Below are 18836 nucleotides of genomic sequence, written 5' to 3' on the forward strand. Positions count from 1 at the left end.
TTTATATTAGATAAATCTTGCCTACTTACACATGAAAACACGCACACGCACACGCGCGCACACACACACACACATACACACACATATTTGCATGTTGTCTCCCTCCTTAGAATGTGAGCTCCTTGAGTGCAAGTACCTATGTTTTGGCTTTTGGCTTTTGTTTGTATCAGCAGTACTTAGCACAATGCCTGGCAATAGTAAACAATTAATAAAAGCTTATTGACTAAATTTAGTTAAATGTAGCTGCCTTTTTGTAATGTTTGCTCTGATTTAATGACACAAATGAGCCTGGGTTTTTACCTTGGGTCTATTTCTTCTAAAATTACTTATAATTTATTTAGAAGAAGGACAGATGTTATACTGATTGTTGCTAAGGGGAACAACACTAAAGAACTAAGCAGAGATGCTTTAATAAAGAGGGCAACACTTTGGAAAGTTAAATATTCCAATAAAGTCTCATCCATCACTAAGGCATCTTGGATTGTAGGCTATGGCTATCCCTTTATATACCATAGAATGGTAGACTACCTCAATAAGCCGATTAGGCATCTGGGAGAAAAATATAATCTCTGTACTAAATAGAACCAGATTACAAAACAGAGCAGGACAACAAACATAAACCTATTGTACTACAACACAGACCCTAAATGCTATGGTGGTAATCTTGATTTAATTGTTGCAACAGCCTTTTATCATAATGGCTGCAGCGTTTATAGGCAGTTACCAGAATTATGAGCATTACAAATTACTGTAAGGTGTTGGGGAAATCTGTGCAGCTTCTGATGGAGAATGAGAGTATCTTTTAGGGAAAAGGGGGAAAGCATTTAGTGAATTGTCAAGGAGGATCACTCTCTACTCAGGTAATGGTGTCTCCAGGAAAGTCTTTGTTGGCAAAAGGGAGAAAGGGATTAGGAGCAAGGCAGGCCTCCTGAGGCAGGCTGCAGTTGCCCATTCTTATGTAAGAGGCATATGAGTAAGTTAGATATGTATGACTCAGGAACTTCCTGTAGTACTCAAAAGTAAAACACCTTGTGTACTTGGTAAAGGATTTTTTGTAGCCAACAATAGGAAACAAGTGCTGGAGAATCTATTTCCCCTTGTTTCCCACTGGTTAGGCTCATTAAAGTAAATAGGAATGAGGCATGCACACCAATGGGAGAATAGATCCCTGGGGCTCTATCTATCCTAAAAATTGGACTAGCTATAAAAGAAGCATAACTCAACCCTTTGTGTAATCAACTCTATTGATTTTAACTTTATTGCTTCTTTCATGTCTCTTTTAATTTCATTTCCTGCCGTTTGACATTTGGTTCAAGTGAGCATTTTAAGAATGTTTTGCTTAGGCATGTGCCCAGGTTTAACCATAGGATATTTGTGTACCTAAATGTAATTTTAAAATATAAACAGTAAAGAAAGAAGTAGAACTATCCAAGTGGAAATGCTGAAGGTATAGCATATCTTCATTCCACTGTTGGTTTTCTTTTGCTCTGACAGAGGAAAACTACAGGGCAACATGAGAATTCCTTCTGTAGCACATTGCTCTACCCAGAAGGACCATTTACAGTTGCCTCTCTTCATCTAATTATCAAGGATTTAATTACAGTAAAATCTGCTTTGTATGACTTTATCAACTGGAAACTTCTATCAAACAGCACTTTCATGCTTTGCCAGTACAAAATTTAATGCTCAAAACGAGGTCCCTAAGGCACTGAAAGATCCCAAAATACCTTCTTTGTCATCCAAGAAAGATTCAATTATGTCCAGGTCTTTTGAGCAATGCAAGTTTTGAAGATGAGTAATCTATCCATTTACATTCTCCCTCTATTAACCAGAAAATTCAATTAACCAGACTATCCCATTCTTTAGCTCTGCTGGCTAACAGTTTACTGAGATGAGGTAAATAAAACAAATGGGGAGTTCCTGTGAAAACTAAACATTTTCTTTCAGTATTACTAGCTTTAGAGAGAGAAAGTTGGGTTCAAATTCTAGTTCTGCCACTTAGTACCCATACAGGTATCTCCAAAAAGACTTAATGCAGTTTTGAGTAGCTTATTATGTTGTTGTTGTTTGTCCTTTGTCCTCAAAGAGGACCATCATCAGGAAGGTGATGCCATGACTTGCTAGTGAATTAGATTTGAATAAGGGAGAACAGTGCACTTACTTTCTCCTCTGAAGCCATCTGGGTCCAGTGGCAAGACAGATGCAGTGGGAGGCCTTGGCCTTTTAAGCTAAGGTCTTTAACAGGTTTCAGTTTGAGTGAGGTAACACCCATTCAGTGATTGAGGCTAAGTAAGAAATGAAGCAGAGAAGGGCCTAGTCAAAAAAATAAAAATCAATCTGGGAGGGAAACAGCCTCAGGGTTCCTGGCCAAAACAGAAACAATCACTGTTTACATTCACTCTGAGCCAATCAGAACCCAAACAATGACCAAGTAGGGCTTGGCCAGGGACCTATTGTTGGCCAATCGATGAGAGCCAAAGTGATTTGTTTTTGTTTTTGGTTTTTTTGGAGAGCCAAAGTGATTTGGATTTAAGGCTGGTCCTTAAGAGAAAAAATGTTTCAAAGATCAAAACTTACATTGCTTTGGGCAGAGCACTGGCAGGTAAGAGTATGATACTCTAGGTGGACAGAGAAAAGAAAAGAAATATATAATTTTGGCCAAGACACTTAACCTCTCTAGTCCTCAGTTTCCTCTTCTGTAAGATTAAAGGTTTGCACTAGATGACCTCTCAGTTCCTTTTGACTCTAAAGCTATAATCCTGTGATCTACTCCCTAGTTCTGGCACAAAAAAGGGAATGGCAGCATAAGTTCAAGAGAGAAGACCTCACCATCACATGTCTTAGCAGCTTTCCTCCATATTGCTCTCATTATAACCACAGGAAACTGCCCAAATGTCCACATATTTACCCCCACTCCTACACATTTTTGCCCCATAGACACAGAAGTTTAGCAGAGGACCCAATTAGCCAAGTAACTTGTTTCTATAATGGAGAGAGTATGTGATGCCCACCATGTGTACCCGGCTTGCATACACACACACACGCACACACGCACACCTACCCCTCTACCTCAATTGACATAGTCACAAAAGGCCTGCAATGTAATTACAAGATGTTAATGAGATAGTAAATATACCTCTAGTCCAGGGAGATGAACACAACAGCAATAGACTATTGCCTAAACAAATTAGCCACACCTGCTAAAGCTTTAAATAAAGTGCTGAGGAGCTAGATGCCAAACCTTGCAACTTGAAAAGAGATTTCTCTCACCTCCATTCCCCATCAATCATGTCACTTGGAATCAGAGCTGGCTAACCAGTAGAAAGAGACACTTAATCCAGCGGGGAGCAAAGACACACATGAAAGACGTGAATACAAAGACCATCACCTGAGGAAGGAAGCATCTTCAAGGAACTGACCCCTAGTAGAAGAGAACGACCACTACGTGGTGAAGTAGATAGAGTGCCAGACCTGGAGTCAGGAAGACCCATCTTTCTGAATTCAAATATGGCCTCAGACACTTCCTAGCTATGTGACCCTGGGCAAGTCACTTAATCCTGTTTGCCTCGATTTCCTCATTTGTACAATGAGCTGGAGGAAGAAATGGCAAACCACTCTAGTCTCTGCCAAGAAAACCCAAAATGGGGTCACAAAGAGTTGGACACAACTGAACAACAACAACTGTGTCTACTGGCTGAATGTTATTGGAAAGACTTAAACCACCAGGGATATATACATATATATATATATATATATATATATATATAGTTAGGAATGAAGATCCACAGGTTTATCCTGGTAACCTGAGAAAGCAGCCACTCTCTGGGGAACCAACCAACAAGGACAAGTGCAAGTTGGGAGAGTACCCTAGAAGGAATGTTCATTTATTTGGTTTGTTTTTTTTTTTTCTCAGCACCCATGTTACTCTATTTCAGCTCTGGAACTAAAACACCCCAGGGTGTCTCCAGTTATCCCTGTGGGCAGAACAAACTTCTTAAAATAGTATAATTCTAATTTAATTAAATGGAAAGAGACAGACAGACCTAGAGAGAGATCTGTTACACAAAGCTTTTAAGAGGAGAGCAGGTGATATATCACAAAGTCAAGTAAGGAATAGTTAGCTTTCACAGTTCTATAAGTATATTTTGCATGTATTTATGTTGTGTTTTCTCTCCATTAGAGTGTAAACTCCTTGAGGACAGTGATTTTTTTCACTTTTTCTTGGTATGTCCAATACTTAGTTTAGTACTTACTAAATTGTCTCACTAACTCACTAAATTTGTCCTTCATTCTGGAAGAGGACCATGACATGGGGGAAGTGACGCCATGATATGCAAGTGAATTGGATTTAAATGAGGGGAAGGAGGGCTGTGCAAAGTCACCAGCCTCACTTTCTCTTTCAGAGCCATCAGGGTCCAGTGGCAAGATACAGATCAGGACAACTGGGTGATGGCCCAGGATACAGTAAGACATCATGGCCTTTTCAGGCTAAGGTCTTTAACAGTTTGACTGAGGCAATGTCCATTCAGTGATTAAGGCTTAATGAAAAAAAAAATCAACCTGGGAGGGGAAGACCCTCAGCGTTCCTGGCCAGAACAGAAACAATTGCTATTTATATTTATTCTATGCCAATCAGGGCCAAGTAGGGCTTACTTAGCCTGGGACCTATTGTTGGCCAATCAATGAGAGCTGGAGTTATTTGGGGTTTAAAAAATTTTTCAGAAATTAAAACAAAATTTACATTCACTTTGGATAGAACATCCACAGGTAAGGGTGTGATGCCCTATGTGGACAGAGGGAGGGAGGGAAGAAGGAAGGAAAAAAGGAAGGAAGGCCAGCTAGCTGTGTTGCCCAACTGGCCAGTTCCAATTTGGTCCCCAGTGGGCAGCTCTGACATCAGGGAGGTGATTCCATGACATGCAAGTCAATTGGATTATTTAAGTGAGGGAAGACTGTGAAAACTCACCAGTCTCACTTTCTCCTCCAGAGTCATTTGGGTCCAGGGTCAAGATATCAATGTACTTACATACATTAAGCATGAAATAACTTCTTGTTGCTTGCTAACTTGATTCTAGAAAGATTGGGACTCAATATTTTCACTGCTTAAAATGAACATTGTAACAGGAGAGGCAAAAGAAAAGCATGAATATAGAAACGAATGGGAATAAACAAAGAAAAAAATGAATGAAACCTCAAGCCAAGTCTGACACCAGCAGGAAACCCATCCACATGCAGAGTGAGTCTGTGCTTGGCAGTTAGCCTATGCTAGGCTGCTTATTAGTTTGTGTTTACTCAATTTCCTATTTTTAAAGTAATTTTTAATGAGCGTAAAGGCAGATGTTTATCCCAAGGAATAAGTTATAGCAGCCTTGAAAGCAGCAGCCGCTTCTACCTCGAGGACATTTTGTAACACAGAATATATTATTCCTGACACTTAAGAGACTAGACAGTAGGAAGTCTACTGCAGATTTTTATCAGCTTCCCCTGCTAATGGAGCTGATAAAGCTGATTTGTAGAGAAAGTGACTGGAATTGAAAAGTATATAGATGCTTTTACCTTCCTTGTGCTCTTATCAATAGCTCTGAGTAATTTCAGCATTATTTTATTTTATTGGACAATACTGCAATCTTTGGATACATAAGTCCAATCCAAATGCATTTGTGTCCCTCCCTTTTCTCCAGAGGCATCCTCTTGGAAGATGAGAAGCAAGTTACCTGCCCAGGATAGAACTCTGGCTGTGATGCAGCTTTGATTATTTTTTTTTCGATCTCAATAACCAATGGTAAATAATTAACAACTACTTTGTACAGCAATTATATTATAGCTTTAAGCTTGTGAATCAGAACACAGTAGGAGCCTACTAAAAGAAAATGCTAAGCAACTTCTGAGATAAAAATATTACAATTATGGCCCTTTTTTTCTCTTCTTGTCGTTCAGTCTTTTTCAGTTGTGCCTAACTCTTTGTGACCCCTATTCAGGGTTTTCTTGGCAAAGATACTGGAGTGATTTGCCATTTGCTTCTCCAGTTCATTGTAACAGATGAGGAAACTGAGGCAAACAGGATTAAGTGACTTGCCCAGGGTCACCCAGCTAGCAAGTGTCTAAAGCCATATTTGAACTCAGGAAGATGAGGCACAACCCTCTATCCACTGTACCACCTAGCTGCCCTTTTTTCTCTTAGACTACTGTGATAGTAATTAAGGTGGGACTTTTTGCTGTTGACCTTTAATGATTCTGGCCTTTGAATGGGGCAGATAAAGTAGGATGTTTTCGTAGTTCTCAGCACTGAGACAATTGGGAGCCATTGATTTGTATCTGATGTGATTTTGGGGATGGGGAACTTCTCCAGGCCCAGCCTGGGTGAGGTCAGGGCCCTTTGGCCCTAAACAGGTTATATAAGCACAAAGGTTAGCATTCTCTCTCGAACCTCTGAGCCACAGCAGGAGTGGCACGTAACTCTGGGCCAGCCATTCTAATGAGCTCCCTGGCTGTAACCCAGATGTTGAAAACTACGAATGGTATTTGGTCTGTAATTCAGGGTGCTGGTTTTTTTCACCTGAACTAAGCAAAATGATATTTGTATGCTGGATTAAAGTAAGATTCTTAACCCCTTAACATTGCTTTCCTTAAGTAAAGCAGATCAAAAGGACCTGTGTTGGCAGCTTTCTGGGTGCTCGTTGTTGGTGGTGGATCTTACACCCCCACAGAAGGTGCTAGCTGGATTGTTGAAACAACTACCTGATTTAGTCAACTGGCATGTTGACTGGCAACCCTTAGCATGTGTAGTTAGAAGAAACCTAGGAGATTGACAAAACCTTGTGATATAGTAGAAAGAACACTGGACTTCGGTGTCATGAGAGATGGGTTCAAGGCTTGGCTCTATTACTTACTTGCTATGTGATTTTGAACAAGTTATTTAACCTCTCTGGGCCTCAGTTTTCTAATCTGCAAAATGAGAATGATACATTCTCTATTTCACAAACTTGTTGTGAAGATAAAAATGAAATATGCTGAAACTGCTTTTTTCGGGATTGGGGTGGGGGGCTGCAGCTGGCTTAAAAAAAAACTACTCAGAAGAGCTAAATGTTAAAATTTCACTGTGAGCACTTACACCTCGGAAGCAGGCAAATGCTATAAATTAAGAATTGATTTATTGTTTTATTGATTGTCTAGACTCAAGAAAGTGATGAAGGAAACATTAATAATGTAGTTTAAACCTAAATGTGGGTCAACCTATACCTTCCCCCAAGCTGGTTGTTCAACATTTTACCAGCATACTGCTCTTTATAAGTTCCTTTGCAAATGTGATTTGTTTATCCCTAAGAGATCACTCTCCAAAACACTGGTTTTAGGAAATTAGAAAGGAAGAGTAGGACAAAAGAACGAATTCCCCCTTGGACAGAAAGATCTGTTTACTCTTATTTATATGAAGTTATTATCAGTAGTCTAATTATAAATGGTTATAATTGTTTCTTCCTGTTTAAGAAGGACTGCTTTCCTATGTGAATCCAGAAGAACTAGATTTGGAGTCAGGAAGCCCTGGTATAAATCTAACCCCAGACATTTATTAGCTCTGGGACCTGTGGCCAATTTTTTTAACTTCTCCGAACCTTAGTTTCCTCATTTTTAAAGTGAGCAAAATAATAGTACCTTCCTCCAAGATAGTTATGAGGACCGAATGAGAAAATAAATGTAAAGTTCTTTGAAACCCGTAATACACTATATTAATGCAAAATATGATGTGAAAATAGTATCATTTGGATTTGCTGAGCCAATCTTATTGGCTTCATAGAGCTACGAGCTACGGACATTACCTCAGATTACCAGCCAATTCAGTAAAAAGCAGCTACTGTGTAACCTCTGACCTAAGCAGTAGTATTAGTGATGTAGTTAAGAATTGTTGGATGGAACTGGTATCACTACAGAGGCATGACCAAGATGTTGTTTGGATTAAATGTCTGTCCACAGAAAGAAAGGCAAGGAAGACCTTTCATATCTGACAAAGATCTGAACCACACTAGAAGAAAATAACCAGAGTTATTTTGAGTTTAATTAAAAGGAACAGAAGAAAAAAGACAGTCCCTAAAGATTCTTACAGGTATTTTCAACAAGAGCTAAGGTTGACTTGGGGAGCTGGGGATTCCTGATGTGAAAAAAGGAGGTGGGAACAAAAGACTGAGAATATAGTTAAGTAACTCACAGGTTTAAATTCTTTAGGTCCTGTACATGTAAAGTGTTGGTGAAAATTGAATTCAAGATGAACAGTAAAAATGACTAATGAAATCAGCTGTCGAATATATGTCTCACATACTTGCCAAAGGGAGTTTGACTGACCTTGTTATGTATTAGGATTGAATTTTCTACTGGTTTGTGGGCTGTCCTAATGGATGGTGTTCTTAGATGGTTGAATGGTGTCCTTGGGTCTGGTTCTTAACTAAAAGAACAAACCAATCTACTCATAATTCTGCTAAAATCTCTAGCTTTGGCCAAAGCTCAGTTCAAACACCACCTCCCACATGAATCCTCTGCTGGTACCTCCAGTTACTGGTGTCCCCTCAAAATTACCTTTTATTTATATTATATATGGGTAGTGTATGTGTATATTTGTGTGTATGTGTGTTTAGGATAGTGGGCCAGTAATTTCATTGATTTAGGGAGTTCCCAAGGAAGGAAACTCCCTCTACCAACCCAGTATCTTCTCTGGAATTTACAATCTGAGATGTTTAGAACCCTGCAATGTTAGGTGACTTGCCCAGGGTCACATAACTATGTGTCAGATGCAGGATTATTTCCAAAGTCACTTCTTTTTCTACTATACCACACTCTGAATTTATGTGGATGCAGATGCATGTGTCTGCCACACCTGAGAAGTAATCTTGGAGTACTGACCTGAGAGTCAAAAAAGCCTGAGTTCCAGTCCTATCTTTGACTCATACTGGTTGGGTGACCCTGAACAAATCACTTTACCTCTCAGAGGGCCCAAACAACTCTCTAAGCTATAAAGTAGATGCTAATCTCCCTTTATAAGCAAAATCTTCTCATTAGGAGTTCCCAGTAACAATGGAACCACAGTTCTAGGTCAACAAAAAACAAATCAGATTTATTTATACATATAGGTACATACTGTTTGTTTTCTTTGAAACAATTTGAGCCCCTTTGACAGCAGCAATTAATTTATTTTTATCTCTGTAATCCCAAAGCCTAATACAGTGCCTAGAACATAGTAGATATTTAATAAATGCTTGCTGATGAATTCATTGGTTAACCTCTGCTAGCCAAGACAGTATATTTAATAAGTCCAAGGTACATCAATATTTCTAAAACAAAATGAGCTGAAAAGATTCCCCCAGAACTGATTCTTGGTATTTCAAGACATTCAATAAATTCTTGAGGCTCAGATCTAGAAGGTTAAACAGGCCATTATTTGTATCACAAGACCAAAAGGTTTATATTAAAGGACTTCAGTTTGAATAAACATGAAGATTATTCTAACCCCTCACTGAGAGAAGGCCTAGTTGTGGTCAGAGATGAGAAGCAGAGTGTGAATAAAATCACACTGAGTGCTAATAGGCTGTCCTGTTATAAATGCAACCGGTTTCTTTTTCCAGCACTATTAGCATAATGGGAATTGTAATTTGTGTACAGTCTCAGATAAAACATGAAAGGTTTTTCAATTTTTGGTGTAGTGTATACTATAATAGAGTCCTCAAAATACTAAATAACTTTCAGAAAACTACATGACATTTTTATTTCTCTGTGAAGTGATTATGTTGTATAATGCTAAAATCTATACATAATCACCAAAAAGGTGGTGAGTAGGGGCTCTGGAAAAGGGCTATGAGGGGGTTGGCAGGAGAAGTGTAATTCTTTCCGAGGTATTGAGCTTCTGGACCAGAGAATAGCCAGGGCAGGTTGTAATTGAGATCAAACAAAGCATTACATCTCCAGTTCTTTCCACCTAGTTCAAAGGTATGATCAGTTACTTTGTCTTATATAAGTTGGCTGGGTCGGACTAGCCAAACAAGGTAGGCAGTTGGCCTAATAATAGTTGAGGGCAGATACGATATGAAATGAGGTAGGAAAAAAAACTGAGGGTAGAAAAGGATAAAATAATAAATGCAGTTCATTGTGATATACAGATTTAAAACTGAAAAGGACTTTACAAGATATCTTAGTACAGCCCCATCATTTTATAGATTAGGAAATAAGAGGCCCAGACAGATTAAATGACTTGCCCAAAATCATGTAAATCATAGCAGAGCTAAAATTCAAACTCAGATCCTTTAATTCCAAATCTCTTGTCTTTTCCGCTACACCACAGTTCTTCTCACGTTCCTCCTGCTCTCCCAGAATGTACCCATGAAAGGCAGATTAGATTGCACTGGGTCCCTTTTGGCAGTCCCCTATTATAACTGAAAAAGAACAAGTAAAATTTTATAGAATCTAATCAGGGGTGGGGAACATGAGGCCTTGAGGCCATATGTGGCCCTCTAGATCCTCAAGTGCAGCCCTTTGACTGAATCCAAACTTCACAGAACAAATCTCCATTGCATGGCAGTTGTGAAGAATGAACAGGATAATATCTGTGAAGACATATACACATGCACACACACACACACATATGTAGGAGAAAAGAGCTTGCTGCCTCAGAACTTGTCCAAGAAAATTTAGATTGTGAAGAATTAAAAAAATATCATTATAAGACATTCTCCCAAAATGGCATGCTCCTACCCCACTTAAAGGACAAGTTTATAGTGAGACTCAATGAACTGGACATTTAAATCTTTGGATGACACTGGAATTTTATTTTTAGGGATATAAAGAAGAACAAAAATCAGAAAGTAAAAATGGCAAGCCTTGCAGCTTTTCGTACACCATTGAAAATTCTGTAAGGTACCTCGTTGAAGTGATTATTCCATAGCCAGACAGACAATGAAGAAAATAGACCCTGAAAAGCATAAGACAGATTCCCTATAATAGAAATTTGCAAGGAAATTTGCCACTAGGAAAAGAAATTAACTTATTAAATGAAATTTTAGTATTTTTTAAAATCATGCCCTAGAAAAATAAGGTAACCTCACCATGCTATAGCACACATCAAAACACATCCTGAGGCAAGGGACTTTTGTTCTACTTCCTTCCCATCAGCATCATCACTCACTGGCTGTGGATGCTCTAGATTTATGCAGCTAATGCCAGGGGACCCAAAATATTTATCAGCTAATGTTCTCTCAAAAACATTGCACCCCTGATCTTCCCCCCACCCTCTTGCAAACTACTAAGAGGTTAAAGCAAAGTTTAATGCACAATTCACGTGTATTGCAGTGGGGTTTCCTGAAGGATATTATAGAGATAATGACAGCCATAATAAGAGGTAACACTTATATGCCAGTCATTTTACGAAGCATTTTACAATTATTACCTCATTGGAGCCTTGGAACTATCCTGGGAGGGTAATACTATTATCTCCATTTTACAGATGGGGAAACAAAGGCAAATAGAGGTTAAGCGAACTTGCCCATGGTCAAGGAACTATCTGAGGCTGGATTTGAACTCAGGTATTCCTGACTCCAGGTTCTACACTCTATTCACTGCACCACCTAGCTATCTAACTATGATGAATTGCAACTGGCCAGATCTTACATAGATAAAAAATGGAAAAGTACAAGAGTTGCCAACAACCTCACCAGATACTTCCATATGAAGGGCATACTCCTCTAGTGCTGTAGAATTTTTTTCCTCCTCTGAGTTTTCTTTGTGCCCACATAAGTACCAGTATCTATGCAAGGATCTCAAGATGACTCTTTACCAGTAATATGGTTTAAAGCTAGATTTCATATCTGAGTGAGTCTTTATCAATAATACCCCCTATCACACTCATGATTAGCCAGAAAGGCATTTTGACCTTGGTATGTGTTACCTTGTGCTGAGCACTCTACAGGGATCATCTCTTCTGATGCTCACAAGGCAGTGCTTGAGCTGTGTCTTAAAGGAAGAAAAGGATTCTATTAGGTAGAGGTGAGGAGGAAAGAAATTCTAGGCATGCAAGATAGACAGTGCAAAGGTAAGTGCTATTATGACCTCATTTTGTAGTTGAAGAAACTGAGGAAGACAGAGGTTAAGTGACTAGCCCATGGTCTAAGTCTGGATTTGAACTCAGGTTTTCTTGACTCCAGGACCAGCACTGTATCCACTGCAGTGGCCACCTGCCTCACTGTACTGCCATGCTGCCTCTTAACATACAAATAAAATGGATTATAATAAACCATACTTCATACAAATACTTCTGCTTAGAAAGTATCCCAAAATGGAAGTTACGCTTAGAATTTCATTATATTAAAAATAATAGTGACAATTATAACAGCAATAATAATAATCATTCATCCCTCAGCCTCACCTCTACAGGCAGTAATTCATGCATCATTAGTATCTTGAAGTATGAAGTGGGTCACAGCCATCAAATTAAGTATTAGATAATGAAAAAAGGACCTGAGGGCAGTAATTTTTTTTAAAAAATTACTTCAACTCTGTGCCTCGATTGCCACACATACTGATATATACTATATATACTAAACCTTATTACCACCCTGAAGATGAGAATGAACCAAAGGATTTCTTCCAACCCTGGCATCTATGAGACTGAATTAAAAAGTAATTTAAAAATAACATGACCTACCCAGATTCTTTTCATATTTAATGAAATGCATAGGTATTCATTGTGTATCCACCCCCAAACAAACCCTCCTTCTCCAGCTCATTGGTTCTAGAGCACCAACAAAGGATCTGCTGTGTGAATGTGTGTGTCTCTCTCTTTGTGTGAGAGAGTGCTGTCAAGACAGTTCAGGGACTCCAGGGACTTTATATAAATATGAGTCTGAAACAAGTTCATATTTAATAAATACGCTTTGCATACTTTAAAATGCTATGTAAATACTAGCTATCATTCAATCAATCAAAACAGTTGTGTTAGTTGGTTGTTGTCCTTCATTCTCTAAGAGGACCAAAATAACATCACTATGCTAGAGTCAAGTTTCAATTTGTCTGACTATGGCTGAACAGACAAGCTCAGAATGCTCTACCATAAGTCAGGAACAGATAGTCCATGTGAACGTTTGGGGTGGATACTCCAAACTTGTGCATCCTGCATTTCCTTTGAGCTATTTCAATTCTGCTTTGCTCATAGAGCACAGCACCTTCTCTGATGGGGGCGTGCCATGCTGAGCAGTCCTGTGCCAGTGTCTCCCATGTCACAAAATTCCAAAGTTCTTGAGAGAGACCTTGAGAGGGTCCGTTAAGTAATATTAAAGGTACTGCATTAATGAAATTAATGGAACAATTCATATTCACAAGGAGTTTATATATTAACAGCAGATGCAGTGAATATGCATAAATAAGTGCAGAATAAATACAAAGATAAACACAAATAAATGTAAGTGGTTAAGGGGATCCAAGGAAAGCTTCATGTAGGAAGATAGTGCTAAAGCTGTGTCCTAGAGAAAGAAAAAGATTCTATTAGGTCAGAGGTGAGAAGGAAACATATTCTAAGTATAGAAAACAGTGCAAAGGCATGTAGATGAGAGGTAGAATATTGTACATGAAGAACAGAGAGGTCAATTTTTTTTGTTTAATTTTTTAATTGTTTAATTTTTCAAGTAACAAATTTTGTTTTTGTTGTTAATCTGTCCCTCCTATTAATCTATCCTCCCCATAAATCGCTCTTTTAAAATCTCTTAATACATATTTATGTACTCTAGAAAAATAAAGTCATGTGGCACCATGTCCAAAAATGTATGTCTCTTCCTACATTTTAAGTTCATCACCTTTCTATCAAGAAGTGAGCAGTGTGATTCATCTTCACTCTTTTTGACTCAGAAGAGGTCGAAAACCTGGTTTACCATCACATTGATTGGAGTTTTAAAGTGTACCACCTGTTTTGTGGCAATGTATAGAAGAAGGAATGATATCCAGTGAGGCTGAAAAGATTAATTGAGGCAACATTGTGAAAGGCTATAAAAGCTAAAATGGGTAATTTATTAGAGAGGGAAAAAAGTGAAGTCAGAACGAGGCTAATGACAAGCGAAAGTACCAAGGAGTGGAAAGGTTGCAGGTGTCAATAAGGGAAGAGAATGAGTGTAAAAACATACAGGAACAATGTGACCACTGGCTTTCTTGGCTCTTACAAAACCAAGGGGGGGGGGGGCCGGGACATGATTAACATCTAGTGTGTATTTTACGGGTACTTTATCTGAATATAGAAGTTAAATAAGCTTGTTTAAAATGTAATTGTTTTATAATGATCACTTGATCAAAGAATGACCTATTCTACAAATACCAAATCAGTCAATAAACACTAAAAACTTAGGCTTTGGAGGAACTGAGAAACTCTAAATTTAACCTTTGGGCAGAGCATAGCTACTTGGAAATAACATTTATTTATCTTTTATAAAAGTCATTATTGCATCAATATAGAGTGGGTCTGTTCAGACCGTCTTCAGTCACTTCTAACAAGAATTATACTTATTCTTGAGAATGGAACATTAAAAACTCATCACTTCGTAATCAGATGGGCCTATTAGAGTAATTGCAGAACATGTTCTGTCGATACATTGTTAGACTGTTATTTATTTCATCTTATGGGTTTCCATAGAATGGAACACTTGAAAAGTTAGCATTTTCCTCCTGAGAGCAGTTTGTTTACCTTCATACTAAATTTGAGACCATTCTCAGACTTAATCACTTTATAAGTATCCTTCCCTTAGTGGAATAGATAGTCCAGCAAAGTTAGATACAAAAACCAGAGCAGGGTTATGGGTGGGAGGTAACATGTAATAAGCCGCTCCCTCAGCCTGCTACTTGACTCATTCCCATCTTTAATCTCATCATCCTGAGTATAGTTTAGAAATGAATTTGAATATTTCCTCCCTAATCAAAAAAAATCACAATATGTATCAATCAACTAAACTCAGAACCCCCATCCCAGTTCATCAAATATTATTTATTTCACAAACTAGAGAAACTGCCTTTCCTATAAGTTTTTTATATCCCTGAATATATTAAACCCCCTAATCTTCTAGGATTGTATATTAAAGTTACCATATATGCACTTTATTGTCAATTTAACCAGTAATAACAAAAACACAAATAATTGTTTGGAATATTTTAGCTGAGAGAAAGATTATAGCTAGAATAACCTCAGGTTATCAGTGTAACTGCAGATGGCTTCACTTTTGAAAGCACTAGTCCCACATACTATTCATGGAATAACAAATAAAATCTCTTCCCCAGAATCTTCTTAATACTCTTCATAAATAAACTGTGAAACCATAGGTTCCATAAAGAAAAAAATTCCTCCATCTTTTTTCCTCTCTATCGTCTTCAGCTTTTCTCCAGCCACGAGAAGAAAGCAATCTCTTCAGCTTCTTTCAAGCTATCACTCTTAACAGTTTGTCTCAAGACGCATTCCTCATAAAATTATCTTTATCATTCTTCTTCATAAAATAGGTCAGTACAATCTTCACAAAAAGAAGTTTTTTCATTCTTTCTATGTGCTACACAAACTCTTCATAGATCTTAGTTAGAGTCACATTCTCCCTGACTGATTAGGGGGGAAAACACCTCATAGCATGACAGCTACAATTGGTAACTCTCTGAACCTCTCTCTTATTAAGGAAACAATGACAGCTTCTATAGCCTCTGTAAGAGATGCTTTTAAAACAGATGTCACAAGGTTATTTCACAAAGTCAAAGAATCTCCAAATTGCAATCTCAGAACTAAAAAGCCTAAATTGTCTATGATGACACCAAATACAAAATTAAAATGTTTTCTTCCTATTCATTTCAACAAGTATTTTTAAACACCTATTATGTGGCAGGGAGTGTACTATTGCTGGATACAAAAAGAAAGAAAGGGGGAATAAAAGAAGGAAGGAAGGAAAGAAGCAATAAAGAAAGAAAAGAATTCCTTGCCCACACAGAGTTTATATTCTACTGAGAGAAAATGGCATATAATATAGGTAAGTAAATATAAAATATATACAGATTGAATAAAATGTCTTTTTGAGAAACAGAAGATTAAAAACATACTCTTGTAATATGCATCATTCTTGGTTCCTGAAAATCTATATTTGATATGAATTATTAGCCTCTGAACTTTTTTTTAATCTCTGACACCCCAACAAGGCCTCATACATGAAATCTTCCTTGAATAATCAGGATATCAGGTATCTATTCCTAGTCCCTCTGCTAACTTATTTGTAACTTTGGACAAATTGTTTAATATCTTCTCTTCCCCTAGTTATTTTTTTTATTCTTTTAGCAAAGCAATAAAGTATAGTGAGGAGAAAGAGTATTTGGGTCAAGTTCAGACAACTTGAGCTGATGCCCTGTGTGACCTTGGCCAGACCCTGAGCCTCTGTTTCTTCATCTGTAAGATAGGGGTAATAAACACATCTCACACCACCTACCTCAAAAGGTTGTTGGAAGTTTTATACATTTGCATAGGGCTTTGTAAACTGGAAGTCTCTGTATTATTGTAAGCTATTATTATTTCTGTCGTCAGATAAATGAAAATTCCTTTGTCACCTGGACAATCTCACCTCAGTGTGATCTTCCTCTTACTTTGCCTTCTCACAGCACTGACAAATAAACAGAGGAATTCACTTTCCTGGAGCACATTACAGTTAACAGAGCACTTTTCTCACAATTACCTTGTGAAATAGAGAGTATGAGTTGTTCTAACCCCAGTTTATAAATTGCAACTCAGAGAAGTAATTTCTCCAAAGTAACATAAGCGGAAGTTACTTAAACCCAAGACAGACAGCATGCGATAGTAGAAAGAGCATGGATTTGGCATCGGAAGAGCTAAGCTTTAAATTCCAATGTCCTTGATTATTTAAATGCTCTGGGCCTCAGTTTCCTCATCTATTGAATACATGATTTAGCTAAAATGACCTCTAAGTTTCCTCTTAGCTCTGCATCCTGTGATCCTATTACTTCAAGGCTACTGATCCTCTGCTCATGCTGGATTTGTAAGAAGAGAACCTTAGGTTTTCTGCTTCAAGGAATTGTAATTTTTATATCCATGTACAGTGGTTAATTCAGTTTTTTGTTGTTTTGTTATTATTTTCCTCTGGTGCTACTGAGTTTGCTAAGGCTGACAATTTGTGCAATGATCTCTGGCTGGTGTCGAAACTGGAGAACTCTTTCCCACTGCCACAAATGCCTCTTAATCATCTCCTTTACAAAGAAATATGCCATTGATCACGAGGGGCATGAGGAAGAGAGAGTGAACATCTTAAAAGGTACCTATTTTGTTGCATAACCCACCAGGTTGTGCTGGCACACCGGCAGACTCTTGTCAATCAATCACCCCTTAGCCTGAGCTGATAAAGAATTTGCTCCCTCCTCCCTGTCCCCAGGTAGAACTTTATTTCCTAGTAACTCACTTCCTCTTCCATCCATGAGAGTGGCTTAGAAGCTTTATCCACCGCCTTTCAAAATCATCAAGCCAAAAACAGCTGTTTCTGCTCCATTTGCTCAACCAGCAATGGATTCTTTTTTTTTTCCTCTGTGATTTATACCTCAACGGAATCAGGGGCCAAGGAGGCCTTTTTTTCTCCTAAATAACAGTAAATTCTCATTTCATTTGAGTATGTGGCTTTGAAACTCCTAGAAAGAAAATTTTATGTGGAAGCTCCTGCTTGAATTTACAAATCTTCTTTAATTTAATCCTCTACTCTGGGTTTCTTCTCTTCCTTCTCAGTCTCCCACAAGTTCTCACGTAAGCTAAATTGGCACAGATTCTAATGGCTATCTATTTTTATAGTGTCATACACTTAGAGAACATTTTTAAAAAAAATCTGTGAAAGAGATGGATTCTAAATTCAGTCACACAGGTTTGAGCTATAAGGTGGGGGAGGGGAAGAAAAAAAAGTTGGCTTTTCTTTTAAACCACTGACCATCGGGAAAGGAGTAAAAACAAAACTATAGATAGACCAGATGAAATGGAGTGGATTTCCACTTCCCTCAAAGACCACAGACTGCTCTCACTGAAAGAAATGCATTTCTTCAGGGAACTAGCAGAATCTGAATTGTTCCCTCTGCATAACGTCCTCAGCTACTAAGGTTCTTTCTTGCTAGACCATAGGGATGATGGCCTCTCACCCCACACCAGAACAAATTCACCATTCAAACTACAACTGAGATACTGCCTTGGCCCCCATATCCACTGCCATTTTCTCCTGTCCTCAAAGTCAAATCTGTGATCTTCTCTTGCATCTCTGCCAGACAAGAATTTGTTACTCTTCCAAGCTCCTTGAAGGCATGTGTGGTTTCATTTTTTGTTTTTATATCCCCTAAACAGTGCTTGTTGAATGTTTAATTTCCCTTCATTACAGCATCCTTCCTGAAAGCAATGCATTCAGTGTGCCTTGCCATATTACTTTGGCTCTGTTCTTTATTTGTTCAATGTATGTATATATGGTTTACCTCCCTAGTTAGAAAATAAGCTGCTCAAGGAGGCGGGGGTGGGGGGGCCGCAGATTCTCAGTTTCCCTCATAATATATATTAACACCTACTAAAGTATAACCCAAATGATAGGTTCTTAAATTCCCTAGTGAAGTTACAAGATAACTTCTCCAGTGATTTTGCACTTCAATGATCTGAGTCCTCATACTATCTCATTTCATCTGTGTGAGTTCAAGCAAGTCACCTAACAACTCATGGTCTCAGTTTTTCCCCAACTTTAAAATGCGAGGATTGAATCAGGATTATAGATGTAGAAATGGAATGGACTTCAAAGGCCATCTAGTCCAATGCTCTCATTCAATAGGTAAGG

The 18836-nt window shown here is 38.2% G+C and overlaps 1 long non-coding RNA gene across 1 annotated transcript in view; it reads right to left on the minus strand.

Moving 5' to 3' along the window:
• LOC118858830 overlaps window positions 1-18836 on the minus strand; it is a 91641-nt gene that overhangs the window by 38061 nt on the left and 34744 nt on the right. The window contains exon 2 of the long non-coding RNA XR_005010958.1: window positions 11921-11985. This is a non-coding gene — a long non-coding RNA (uncharacterized LOC118858830). The remainder of the gene's footprint in view (window positions 1-11920; window positions 11986-18836) is intronic.

The sequence above is a fragment of the Trichosurus vulpecula genome, chromosome 7 (genome assembly GCF_011100635.1).
Source record: "Trichosurus vulpecula isolate mTriVul1 chromosome 7, mTriVul1.pri, whole genome shotgun sequence".
Lineage (NCBI taxonomy): Eukaryota > Metazoa > Chordata > Mammalia > Diprotodontia > Phalangeridae > Trichosurus > Trichosurus vulpecula.